The sequence below is a fragment of the Triticum aestivum genome, chromosome 2A, assembly GCF_018294505.1.
Source record: "Triticum aestivum cultivar Chinese Spring chromosome 2A, IWGSC CS RefSeq v2.1, whole genome shotgun sequence".
NCBI classification, from domain to species: Eukaryota; Viridiplantae; Streptophyta; class Magnoliopsida; order Poales; family Poaceae; genus Triticum; species Triticum aestivum.
In genome coordinates, this window is record NC_057797.1 from 290,866,606 (window position 1) to 290,881,287 (window position 14,682).

Consider the following 14,682-nt stretch of genomic DNA (forward strand, 5'->3'; position numbering starts at 1 on the left):
AACTAGGTTCAGTTACCTTGTGGGAGCCCGACCTACGTCCTATGGGAGGGTCGTCGAGAGTGGTGCCGGCCGCACGGAACACTTGTCTCCGCTTTCGAGTCCCACGACTCCTGACTAATGGGACTTTCAACGTCCCTCGAACTCCGCATCTTGGCCTTCCTAACTCTCCTGAGAGAGCTAGACAGGGAGAGTGGCCTTCCTCTTGAGTTTACTCAAGACAGGAGTGACTTTTACATGCTCATGGGAGGCCATATAGAGCCTAGAATCCTTGACAAATGACCAAGGCTACCCTTGAAGTAAGGAGGGTAGAACTACATAATTTTGCATCCTTTGGCCCATATGCCTCTAGTTGGGCTAGGAGGTGGATTGTAGCACACTAAGGAGAGAATCCATACACTATTTGGAGGCTTCCTTGGTGTAACGCCCCGTCCAACCCACGGGTCACCCACCGTTGCCAACCACTACGCGTGGCTACACCTAGGATCTAGAGTGGCCCCACAGACCAACACTAGTCTTTCCTGCGCACTTTGTCCTCACTCGTGCGCACCCCGGATCAACTTCCTAGTCGATCAGCCATCCTCAAATTGCCCCAAGCCAAGCACGCTTGACTTTGAGGTTCCTTTCAGATGGGTTCCCAGAAAAGAAGGTCCACCTTATTGATATTAGTTTATCATTCCTATTAAGCCGAGATGTCACGAATACCCCCACTCAAAGGAATCGACATCCCTGTCGACCCAGTAGGAACATTCGCTCTTGGCACACATCTATGCGTCCAGTCCAGCACATGCGTCATGCCATGTGCCACGACGGCCACACGCACCATGCACCACTGGCCCGCGTAGCTGACCCGCACACGCCCGTGTACCTGAGAGGGTCATCTATGATACCAGTTGTAACACCCCAGTTCCTGGTCGTTGCGCTTGGCTACCACCTAGGATCTAGACTAGCCCCACAAACCAACACTAGTCTTTCCTGCGCACTTTGTCCTTACTCATGCGCACCCGGGATCAACTTCCCAGCTGGTCAGCCATCCTCACATTGCTCCAAGCCAAGCACGCTTAACTTTAAGGTGTTGAAGTCTATATGTGGATTGCCTAGCCCTTTCCATCAGTTCAGACTTTTGGTTGCGTTGGTTAGTGCATTAAGCTTAACATGGTATCAAAGCCTAAGATCTTGAGTTCAAGTCCTGGCTTTCCCAATTTATCAAAAAAATGTTGTTGCCCCTCTCGCTGTCCACGTATAGGCCTCTTGAGCCATACCTCTGAGTCTATTCACGTGTTGACTTCCCCACATCACACGTGAGAGGGGGTGTTGAAGTCTATATGTGGATTGCCTAGCCCTTTCCATTAGTTCGGACTTTCAGTTGCGTTGGCTAGTGCATGAAGCTTAACATAAGGTTCCTTTTAGATGGGCTCCCGGAAGAGAAGGTGCACCTTATTGATATTAGTAGTCAATCATTCCTATTAAGCCGGGATTTTCATGGAGATATATTCGTCCTCAGAAATATTTGTGGGAATGCAGGCCCCTTCCGCAAGTTTTATAGCCATATTTGACTAGAAAATACCTTGCAGGAATTTTACATAATCGGATTGGATTCCCAAAACATCTTGTGGGAATTCGGGGCATCTTGGAAATTTTTATGGAGTCAAGAACAACTCCTAACATACTTTGCAAGAATTATTGACCCATCTACCACATATTCCCATCTTTGAAGAATATGCTATGGGAACATGGAGCTCGACCATGGTGACCCCGCGCTTGGCATAGTCCAGTACTATCAGGTACAGCTTGGTGATTTCCTTGCTGCCGGCCGGGGTGTACTTTGAGCTCCAGGAATTGCGCTTTCTTGGTGGAACCAGGGTGAAGGCCTCGATGAGTCAGGATATTGGCAGATTGCCGAGCTTGATGTGCCACTTCTTGTTGGATTCGACCAACTCTCCGTCGAGGTAACTGGATCCGGCCACCTTGGTGATGGCGGCACCCCCGCACTCGCAGGTCTCTGTCACAATGGTCTGGAGCTTGACCGAGGAGTAGCAGCATCAAAGGCCGAAGGGCGGCTCGCAGCCAAGAAACAACTCGCACAGGGCCATGAAACATGTTATATGGAGGATGCCATTCGAGGTCAAATGGTGGAGTTGGAGGCCGTAGTAAGTGGAGAAAGTTCCCTAAAGAAGGATGAAGAGGGAACACCAAACCGCGAAGAAATGGGATAAAGCATACGTGCTCGCTGCCATGCGGGCGTGGAACAACCTCGGTGACGCCTTCCCCGTTCGCGTTGGTCGTCACAGCAAGCGACACTCAACGACTTCGGACAGCGGCAACTGCCCAGCTCGATGAGGTGTGTGAGATGCCCTTCGGTGGCAGTGGACGTCATTCGCTTGCGCTTGGTGTCAGATGCAACCTTCAACTTCCCCTTGTTGTCTCGACACTCTTTGCCGGCGCTTACCTTGCCCACGGAGGTGCCCCTCGGCCTCTGGGTCTTTCCCTAGCTTGGGAGGCATGGGGGCAAGATTGCGTACGTGGGCGGTGCGAGATGGAATGAGTGGAAAGCTTGGAGATTGAGCAGCAGCAACGACGACAACAATGGAAGCGGAGCGCTTAAAAGCAAGATGGAGAAGAACAAAAAGGGCCAAGTGCAGAAACCCCTTGGTGGTTTTCCCTTATAAACACCAGACGAAAAGGAAGCGGTGCGACCTTGTCGTGACACGCAGCAGATTTAGCCTCCCAATTCCCAATTATCCCACGCTTGATGCGCGCGGGGATTGAGGCATTTAATAACGCCGGCGTCCGAGACGTGTCATCCAATACGAGACGTGTCATCTAGTCACGTCATAATGACTGATGGGACGTGGCTCAGATGGGCACCACGATCCCACACGCATGTCACGTTGACTGACGGCCAACCTGACAATGGTGGTTCGGTTCGCCCTGTTGGACCAGCGCCCGGTCCGGTCCCTCCATAGGACCTGACCTCTGGCTTCAAATAGATTTCACAAGTACTATACAGGAAATCGGCCTACGGAAGCCAGCTTCACGAGAAGACTTCACCGTGGACGGCTACATACACCGACAATTCAAGAATAGGGGAGCTTCATGAACCGACTTCCACTCTGACAAGCTAATAAGGCCAGTGCCAGCAGATCGACCCCAACCAAGAGGCAGTCAGATTTGAAGACTAGTTTCGGGGCTACTTACGATGTTACGGCCTAGGGGTGCCTCACCTTACCGGAAGCTGGCCTGAGTAGGCCAGCCTGGGCCCCCATAGGCCGGTTATGTCATGAGCAGATCATCCCGACCTAGGGCTCTACAATCGTAATGGGCCCAGAAGGCTTGGAGTACAAGACAAGGCAACCGACATCCAGTGGACTCCTTACCGACTTAGATCATGTAACCCTAGACCATGGTACCCATATAAGCTAGGGCTAGGCTAGTCAAATAGACACAACAGAACCCTAGAGCTTTGTTCAATCCCTCGATCTTTGTAACCCCTATACACAGATAATATACGCAAGCAGGAGTACGGTATTACCTCTTCTACGAGGGCCTGGACCTAGGTAAAACTCTGCCCTTGTTACCATCGGATCTACTCTTCTGGCCGAATACCCTATCAAGGAATCTACCAAAAAATACTCCAACAATGCTGCAGTTGCTACTTATGAGCACGGGTCTTGGACTATCAACAGGCTCTTCTCACTTATCATGATGAGTTGTTTGTCTAGACTCGGTGCTTTGATAATGATACTCATGCTGCAATTGTTCTCAGGGCCAGTGCTCTACCTTAGTTTTCCTCTGAGTTTATGGCCTCACTAACGTCTTCAAGATGTGGACCCATCTTCGATAGTGCTATTAGCCCTCTGGTGATGCCCAATACTAGTAGGTGGATCGCCACGAGCATGCTCTTAAGCAGGGTGACTCCACTATTGATGATTTCTACCCGCATTACTGGTTGTGCTTCATGCAAATGCTGCCATGTCGTTAGGTTAGACTTGGAGTTTCAGCCCGTCTACTAGTTTCATAAGGAGTTTGAACCGAGGCACGCTCAACTATTTGCTCATGGTCGTGTTCTCTTATGGGGGCGCTTTCTGAGATTCGTGCTAAGGAGACTCACCTAGATGGTGTTGGTTTACTTGAGCTCCTGCTACGCCGCCTGCTGCACCAGCTCTTTCTCACTCTAGTGCTCCGTCGCTCCTACCCACTCCTCCTGGTGGTGAGGGTCGCTCTCGTACTAATTGCGGCTACTGTAACAGAGATGGTCTCCCTGGGTCAGATTGCTTTAAGAAGCAGTTGCACCTGCGCAATAGGGAGCGCAACTCTTCTTCTGGGATTCGTGTTTTTACTCTGACACCCTCGGTTGTCTCTCTGACTGAGCAAGATATCTTTAATTAGCATCTGTTGCCGCTTCAGGTTCTTCTTCGATGGGTGCTGCAGGTTCTATGGCAAATGTTTCCGACACTAAGGGATCACCATCTACACGGTCAGGTTTATCCCCGTGGGTTCTAGATTCTAGAGCTTCCTTTCATGTCTTTTGATTCTTCCACCTTGTCCTCTATTAGATCTCTCGATTCTCTTGTTCATGTTCTCACAGCTGATGGTACACTTCTTTCTGTTGCTACTCGAGGCACTCTTACCACTTTTTTTTTCCTAATGGCATGTCCTGCCGTATTCTTCATTCTCTGTATGGCCTTAAGCAAACCCCTCATGCCTATTTTGAGCATTTCACCTTTGTGGTGATTGTTGTTGGTTTTCCGGCAAGTGTTCATGATCTTGCACTGTTTGTTCACATTTCTGCTAGTGGTTGGACTCTTTTTCTTCTTCCATATGTTAATGACATGATCATCACCGGTGAGGACTTGAGTACATTGCCTTTGTGAAGACATGTCCTAGTGAGCAGTTTCTTATGTCTGATCTTGGCCCTCTTTCCTACTTTCTTGGGATTGAGGTTTCTTCTACCTTTGATGACTTCTTTATTTCCCAAGAGAAGTATAGAGACTCGGATGGGGCTCAATGTTCACCTCCGTGCTTCCGATGGTGACCCCTTGTCTAATTCGACGTGTTATCGGCATCTTGTTCAAAGTCTTGTCTATCTAGTTGTCACTCATTCGAATATCTCTATCATGTTCATATTTTGAGTCAGTTTGTTTTTGTTCCTACTTCGATTCACTATACTCACCTTCTTCGCATTCTACGATGTGTTCATGGCACGATCTCTCATTGTATTTTCTTTTCCCATTCTAGTTCGTTACAGTTTCAGGCCTATTTATATGCTACATGGGCTAGTGATCCTTTAGATCGCATTCACTTTCTTCTTACTGTGTTTTTCTCAATGGTTCTCTCATTGCCTGGAGAACGAAGAAACAGAGTGCAGTTTCCTGGTCGAGTGCAGAGGCTCAGTTGCAAGCTATGGCTCTTTTGACAGCAGAGGTGTTTCTGTTATTACACCTACTCCCCTCTTGCCAGACAGTACAAGTGATATCAATATTGCATCCGACCATGTGAAGCATGAGCTCACCAAGCATATTAGTGTCTTGATGCTTCTTCCGTGTGCGCTCGTGTGCATGATCAGGTTATTGCTCTTCAATATGTGCCTTTCGAGTTAAAGTTGGCGGATTTTTCTTTATGAAGGCCCAGACTACATCACATCATGGATTTTCCCTCTCTGAACTTAGTGTTGTGGATCCACCTTGAGTTTGGGGGGGGGGGGGGGGGTGTTAAGAGTTATAGTATGTTTCCATGTGTTGAATCAAAGAGGAGCTCACTCAGAGTTGTGCTTAGTGGCTAGGTGGTACGATGTGTGTGTCGCCTTGACTCCAAGCAACGCCGAGCTCATCTTCTAGGTCTACCACATGGGCTGGACCCTATGGGCCTCATCACTGGAGATGGGCAGGGCCCCTAACAGTTCAACACTCCCCTCAAGATGGGTGGTAGATATCTATCAACCCCATCTCATCACATGCCAAGTTACAGTCCTTTGTTCCTAGTCCCTTTATCAAGCAATCTACATTTCTGCTGGCCAAAGCTAATATAAGCAAGGCTGATGATCCCAGCATCAAGTTTCTACTTAATGAAGAAGCGATCAATTTCCACATGTTTTGTTCTATCATGTTATGGGATATTGGCACAAAGATATTCACTTCTCTGTCTAGGCCACCTCTATGCCAAGTAAGTTTTAGATTGCCCAAATCCTTTACCTCAAATTTCTTGCCCGGACACACCTTCATCCTCTTCATTTCCCCATCATCTCCAGTGATGATAATATCGTCAACATACACTGCAAGAATGGTGATCTTATCAGTGTGTCTATAGAACACCGTGTGATCACCATTACGTTGACCATATCCCATATCACAAATTGCTCATCTGGCATGCCCTCAACGATTGCTTCAGTCCATACAAGGATTCCTTTAGCCTGCATACCTTCCCGTAGTTTGTTCCATACCAACACCTGGTGGTATCTCCATGTATACATCTTCATACAAGTCACCATGTAAGAAGGCATTCTTGACATCCAATTGGTGCAATTTCAACCCAAAGTTTGCAGCATAGGAAACCAATATCCTTACCGTGTTCATCTTTGCCACCAGAGCAAATGCCTCATCATAGTCAACTCCAATAGTTTGACTATATCCTCCCGTGACCAATCTAGCCTTATACTGTTCCGCCTTCCCCTCAGGATTATGCTTCACAGTATAAATCCACTTACAACTCACTCCTTTCCTTTCTGCCGAGAATGTGGTTAGCACCCACGTCTTGTTTTTCTTCGGTGCTCCCAACTCCTCTATCATCGCTTCACGCCACCTCGGGGCTTGCTTTGCAGTCATCCAATCCTTTGGGATTGACACGGTTTATAGAGAGGCAACACATGCTCTATAGGAAGGAGACAAAGCCTCATAAGACACAAAATTACCTATGGCATGGTCATCAAAAACATCCTGCAGTAGAGCCTTCCTTGCCACTTTACCCTTCCTTACTACTTCACGTGTCCCCTTTCACAACGCAATAGGCAGTTCCACTGTGTCCTACTCCCCTGCACTTGTGGCTCATGACTGCCTTGTTGCTCCCCCTGCAGTTGTAGTTGTCGTCGTGAGTACACCAGGGGATTCTTCTGCCACCGGTACCAAACAGGCACCTGGAGAGTACCAATCAAAATTGTACCCACTATTGGCTGGACCTGAACATGCACATCATCATCAGTTAGTGCCCACAGAATCACCCTATGAGATGTAGCCTTCTCCCCCTCTTGACCATATTTCACAGAGTGTAGGTAGTCAAGCTCTCCAAACAACAAACCTATCAGCTCACAATAGAATGGCTCAGACTCCCTAAAGGTGACATCAATGCTGACAAATATGCGTTTCTCAGAGGTACAACAGCATTTATACCCACGCTAACTAGAAGAATAGCCTAGAAAAACACACTTCATTGCCCGCGGATCTAGCTTCCCAATAGAAGGTCGGTGATCTCAAACAAAACATATACTACCAAACAACTTTGGGGGAACAACAAACCTTGTTTCTCCAAACATCAACTCACAAACATTTCATGCCTAGTATCCTTGATTGTGTCTGGTTGATCACGTATGTGACTGTCATAACGGCTTCACTCCACAAGAATTTGGGCACATTCATCGTATACAGCAACGACTAAGCAGCCTCAAGAATATGCCGACTCTTCCTTTCTGCCACTCCATTCTGAAGGGGAGATGTCTGGACATGAAGTTTGATGAAGAATAACAAGGAGACCCAAAAGGTGTTGTTCACATACTTTGTGCCATTGTCAATCCTAATCACCTACACCTAAAATTGATTCTTCATAAGGACATGGAAATTCTGAAAACAGCTAAACACCTCATTCTTAGGGCACATCAAATAAATCCAGGTCATACAAGAATAACAATCGATAAAGGTAATACAATATTTTATTCCATTCACTAACACGACTGGGCAAGTCCGTGCATCCGAATGAATAAGCATAAAAGGAGATATGCTCCAAAGCCCCTTACTCACATATGAGGCTTTTGTGTGTTTAGCATATTCGCAAGCATCACATGTCAACTTGCCCTTGCCTATTCCACACATAACATCCGAAAATATTCTAGTCATCTTGTCGAAAGATACATGCCACATCCTACAATGATGGATAATGATCTGCTTCTTCTTGTCATCCATGGTCGCAGCTGACACCCTAGTCCACATACCAGAGCCCCCCAAGCCTGGTGCTAGTCCAGATCGTCTGCCTCATCTATCACTCTTGAATCATGCAACCGAACTTGTTAAGAATCACAAACAATCTGTCTGATCAATCAAAGCACTCATCAAGAACGAATTGACAGGAAAAGATGGCACATGTAACGCCGAGCATAGGGAGATGGTCTTGCACTTTAGTGTTCCAACCCCTACGACCAGTTGTTTTGTACCATCGGCAGTTTGTATAGTGCCTATGTGAGTAGGCAGATGCTTGTTGTAAGACTCAAACACCGAATTTACCCTTGACATACCTAGATGCTCCAGAGCCTAGAACCCACTCCGAATCAGTTATATGAAGCAGCAATTGTGGCCTTTTCAGTGTCACCTTCATTTGTATAGATAAAATGAGCTGAACTTGGTGCTGCTTGGCATTCAGTGGTAGCAACAGTTGTTGTTGTCCCTCTACCAATTTGCTCTACTTCCTTGCTAGCCACAACATTCCTAACCTCCTCAATGACCTCTACATCTTTGACATCCCTGATGAATGTTGTCGTGTTCATCATGCGAGCCACCCATGCCGGCGCAACGTCAAAGGACACTTCAGCGAAGGCCAACGTGTACGCAACATAGCTTCCTCCTTGATGGCAGCAAGCAGGGCATCCTCCAAGTCTCTGCTTGCCGAGGCACGCGGCCCCCAACACCTGCACCGAACTACACCTCCGCCTCCTCTTAGCACTTCATCTCCTACGTGCCTTCCTCCTTCCTCTGCGTCACACGAACATCCATCGTTCGGCCGCATCGAATCCATGACACTGGTCTTCTCCACCAAGTCGTTGAACATTGAACACATACATGACCTCACCAACTGCCATCTTCCTTGATGCGGAGCATCCTAAGGTCATCCCCACGGACATGTCATCATCACCCAAGACACCAAGTGGACCGATGACAAGAGCTCGTGCAAGAGCTATCACAACCGAGGTTAACTCTCTCCTTGTCGAACTTCCCTTCGAATCACATGAGACATGGCTACTATCTCAAATGGAGACACTTTGTGTGCTCAGGTACCAAGGAACCAACCATGGAGAAGCTAAGGAACAAGGCCAAGCAATGGCGGAGGAAGATCGCGAAGGAGAAGAAGGAAACGGGACAAGTCTGCACTTGCCCGGATGATCAGGACCCTGGTTCGGATGATCTGGCCAATGCCCGGACGATCCAGACCTCTGTCCAGACGATCCGGTTACGCGTCCCGAAGACACAGGAAGGCCAAGCCCGAAGTCGGATCATCCAGGACCCCGCATGGATCATCTGGAAGAAGCATGGACGTCCGGACAAGGTCCCAGACATCCAGCCTAACGACTGCTGATTCAACCCTGCCGGACCATCCGGGTGACTACCCAGATCATCCGAGTACCCACCCTGACGTCCGGCCTTGCCCGCGCGCAAACCGGCCATGTGGCCATGCATCTCCCCAACTACCTCTATTCCGTCCTAGACTATAAATAGACCTTCCCCTCCTTTTTCTAGGGTTAGCAAAGCATATGAGATGAACTAGAGAGTTTTGCTCCTTACCATACCTCTCCCATGGAGACCAAGGCCTCCTAGGCGAAGATCCTCCAAGTGGATATCAAGGCCTCCCTTTGTGGAGAAGACTGCCCCCTTCAAGACCTCAACACTCCCAAGCTGGGAAGAACTATCTCCCCTTTTACTTTCCTCTTGTTGGATTTGGATCTTGAACCTTGTATGTGTGTGCATTTAGTGGATGTGTGTAACACCCCGGATATGACTTTCCCAATATGTATTCCAACTCTTGCCGTTTCCGGTCTTTGTCTCCGTGTGTTGTTATCATTGTCATGCTTCTCATATCATGTCATCATGTGCATTGCATTTGCATATGTGTTCATCTCATGCATTCGAACATTTTCCTCGTTGTCCGTTTTGCATTCCGGCGCTTCGTTCTCCTCCGGTGGTCATTTCTACCTTTCTTTCGTGTGTGGGGATTAAACATTTCCGGATTGGACCGAGACTTGCCAAGCAGCCTTGGTTTACTACCGGTAGACCGCCTGTCAAGTTTCGTACCGTTTGGACTTCGTTTGATACTCCAACGATTAACCGAGGGACCGAAAAGGCCTCGTGTGTGTTGCAGCCCAACACCCCTCCAATTTGGCCCAAAACCAACCAAAACCCTCTCCATCATCTAGAGCGTTCGATCACGATCGCGTGGCCGAAAACCGCACCTCATTTGGACTCTCCTAGCTCCTCCTATGTCTATTTAAAGATCCCCCGAAAATCTCCTTCCCCCCCCCCCCCCCCCCCCCGAAACCCTAAACTCCGCGCTCCGCCGACCGAACATGTCTGTTTCCGGCCGGACAAAGCCGCCGCCGCCGTCCGCACCAACCGGCGCTTGACACCTGTCCCGCGGGTCCCCAGTTCGCCGCCGGCCCGCCCGGGCCCAAGGCCGGCCCCCTCCTCCCGCGACCGGGCCCGAGCCGCCGCGCCCCGCCCGCCGCTTCCTTCTCCAACGCCGGCGACAGAGCCACCTCGCCATCCGACGCCTCCGGCCACCACGGCCATCGCTGGAGCAGCGCGCCGCCAGCGCCCGGCGTCTCCTTCGCGACCCCTCGTCGCCCCCTCGCCGCCCGGCGACGGATCCGGCCACCCCGCCGCCGGACCTCGCCGCCTAGACCCGGATCCGGCTGCTCCGCGCCCTTACATCTCGCCGGAGCTACAGTGCGTCGCCGGAGACCTCGGTCCACGCGCCGGCGTGAAACCCTGGATCTGAGAAGGGTTGACCTCTCTTTTCCACTAAGTCTCTAGTGATTTTTGCTCCTGTTCATCGCATCGTAACTTTGCATCCGTAGCTCCGTTTTGGGCATATAGCATATCAAAATGTTCGTCTCAGAAAATACATCATTTCATTCCATTGCATCATTTTCATTTGAGTTCATCTTGATGCCCGAAATGCTGTTAGAAGAGTGCTACTTAAGATAATTGTCAGATCTGCTACTCCATTTAGATATTTGTCATTTTTGCCATGATTATTGTGTGCATGATATGCCCATGAGCTCTACATGTGTTTTGTTAAGGGTTTTGCCATCTTTCCAGAGGTGCAACCCATGTATTTTTGTGATGTGTGTGGTGACTAGCACAAGCTTGCAAAGTGAGGCACTTGGTAATGCTGATTTCAGGGACTTAGCTTTTCAACTAAGTCCTTGACCTGTTTATCCCATATGGCCACATGTTCATGTTGTTTCCTAATGATCCGTGCCTCTTTTGAGGATAATCAGTAAGGATGTTTTGTTAATCTTGTAGTGCTCTATCCATCCATGTCTTTGTTTACAATTATGGAGCACCCTAGCTTGAGTCAATCGAGCTCTACTTTTATTACTTCGTGAATCTGGGCAGATTGTCTACTTGTTAGCGATTTTGCCGATGATGTTGTAGTTGATCCTTGCATGCTATGTTATTGTTCTTGCCATGTCTAGCTTGCATTTTGTGTATTCTTGATGGGTGTATGCTTAGATTGTCATGCCTTGCTCTGTAGTGAGTGCATCGAGCTTGTTAACATGCCTACTTGATATCTGTTTTCAGCATGCTCCAGTTTCACTAAGTCTGAGAACTGATTATGTTTTTGCCATGTTCACATGCTTGCAATTGTATTTTCTGATCCCTTTTGGCTCAAGGTCACTAAGGGACTTTTGTTAAGCTCTTTGAGTAGCTCCATGGCATGTTTTACTTTGCCATGTTCAGGTCCTGTAGCATGTAGTTTTGCTGCTCCGAAGAGTGCTACCTGATCTGAATTTCCAGACAAGTGTTAATTTCACTAAGTCTGAGATCTGTTTACCATATGCATTTTTGCCATGCTTGTTTAAACCTGTTAATGGATGAATTGGCCGTAGCTCAGTGCTAGACTTTTGTTAAGCTTCTTGAATGCATCCCTGCCATGTATTTTGTTGTCATGTTTGAGTGATGTAGCATGTTCATCTCATTGCATTTAGATGGCTACTTGCTGTAAATCGCAGACCGGTATCATATTTGAATCGCTTGCCATTTTCAAACCGTAACTCCGATTCCGGTGTTCTTTATATCGTTTTCAAGCGATTTCATCTCATCTTTCCAGTGGCACACTTGGATTTCCAAGTTGAGGCCAGGTTCATGCATTCCTTGTCACATCTTGCATATGCATCCCGCATCGCATCCCGCATAGCATATCATCCTTGCATCATATTGTTTGAGCTTTGCACGTGGTTGATTGTGTCCTTGTTGCTTGTTTATCTTGTTTGGGTAGAGCCGGGAGACGAGTTCGCTAACGAGGAGCCCGTTGAGTTTGCTTTCGAGGATCCAGTCAACTCTGACAACTTTGCAAGCAAGATGATCATACCCTCAAAATCACTACTATCTTTGCTTTGCTAGATGCTCGCTCTTTTGCTATGCCATGCTACGATGCCTACCACTTGCTTTCAAGCCTCCCAAATTGCCATGTCAAACCTCTAACCCACCATGTCCTAGCAAACCCTTGATTGGCTATGTTACCGCTTTGCTCAGCCCCTCTTATAGCGTTGCTAGTTGCAGGTGAAGATTGGAGACCGTTCCTTGTTGGAACTTTATTTACTTGTTGGGATATCATTATATTGCCATGTTATCTTAATGCATCTATATACTTGGTAAAGGGTGGAAGGCTCGGCCTCTCGCCTAGTGTTTTGTTCCACTCTTGCCGCCCTAGTTTCCGTCATATCGGTGTTATGTTCCCGGATTTTGCGTTCCTTACGCGGTTGGGTTATAATGGGAACCCCTTGATAGTTCGCCTTGATTAAAGCTTTTCCAGCAATGCCCAACCTTGGTTTTACCATTTGCCACCTAGCCTTTTTTTCCCTTGGGTTTCCGGAGCCCGAGGGTCATCTTATTTTAAACCCCCCCGGGCCAATGCTCCTTTAAGTGTTGGTCCACCTCGTCAGCCGCCGGTGGCCACCAGGGGCAACTCTGGGCTGGCCTACCGGAAGTTTGGACAATCTGAGTGTGCCCTGAGAACGAGATATGTGCAGCTCCTATCGGGATTTGTCGGCACATTCGGGCGGTGTTGCTGGTCTTGTTTTAACCTGTCGAAGTGTCTTGAAGAACCGAGATACCGAGTCTGATCGGAACGTCTCGGGAGGAGGTCTATTCCTTCGTTGACCATGAGAGCTTGTCATGGGCTAAGTTGGGACTCCCCTGCAGGGATTTGAACTTTCGAAAGTCGTGCCCGCGGTTATGGGCAAATGAGAATTTGTTAATGTCCGGTTGTAGATAACTTGAACCTTAACTTAATTAAAATGAATCAACGGTGTGAGTTACCGTGATGGCCCCTTCTCGGCGGAGTCCGGGATGTGGACACGGTGTTGGAGTAATGTTTGCGCAGGTTGTCCTCTAGTTTCTCGCTCGCGCTTTGCTTTCTCTTCTCGCTCTTTTTTGCGAACAGGATAGCCACCATATACGCTAGTCGCTTGCTGCAGCTCCACATATTTACATTGCCATACCTATTAAGCTTAAATAGTCTTGACCGCGAGGGTACAAGATTGCTGAGTCCGTGTGGCTCACAGATTACTATTACACCAGATGCAGGGCCTGATGATTCCGCTCCAGGTGACGCGCTCGAGCTCAAGTGGGAGTTCGACGAGGACTCTCAACGATACTATGTTTCCTTTCCTGATGATCAGTAGTGGTGCCCAGTTGGGGGTGATCGGGACCGTGTCGCATGTTGGGTTATCTTTTATTTTGGCGCCGTAGTCGGGCCATGAGTGTTGGCATGATGTAATGTTATTTATGTACTTGATTGACGTGGCGAGTGTAAGCCAGCTATGTTATCTCCCCTTTTATTATCTATATATTACATGGGATGTTGTGAAGATTGCCTAACTTGCGACATATACCCTCAATGCGATTATGTCTCTAAGTCGTGCCTCGACACGTGGGAGCTATAGTCGCATCGAGGGTGTTACAAGTTGGTAATCAGAGCCTTCCCCGACCTTAGGAGCCCCATTGCTTGATCGTTTTTAGCAGCCGAGTTGTGTCTAGGTTGATTCACATCTTGGGAGTCAAATCACCCCCCACACACACTTTGTAGCCTATTTTTGTTGCTTTTTGTCCCAACTCGAAAAACCCACCAAAAATAGCCCTCCCATTTTTTTTGTATTTTGTTAGTTCTTATGAAACTCCGCCTATGTTGACTCCACATAGCCGGTCCCAAGCCCGGGTAAAGGAGGAGGGTTGTGATAGGCTTGGCGAGCCAACGTAAAAACTCAGCCACTCTTATGGAGATGAAACCCAAAAGATTTTCGTTGGGGCGTAACCCTCTCAGCGACGCGCCACATCGGAACCCGGGTGTGGTGGAAAGTGGGCAAGGGCCGGGCTGTCACCCCCCAAGTGGCGCGCCGTATCTTGATCCGAATACGGTGGCAAATGAGCGAGGATCGGGTCGTCGCATCCTTAGTGGCGCGCTAAATCGGCGCCCGGGTGTAGTGGA

At 48.5% G+C, this 14,682-nt stretch overlaps 1 protein-coding gene across 1 annotated transcript in view; it reads right to left on the reverse strand.

The window, feature by feature from the left end:
- LOC123188555 (UPF0613 protein PB24D3.06c) overlaps positions 1–14,682 on the reverse strand; it is a 43,729-nt gene that overhangs the window by 2,487 nt on the left and 26,560 nt on the right. The gene's annotated exons all lie outside the window — the stretch shown is intronic.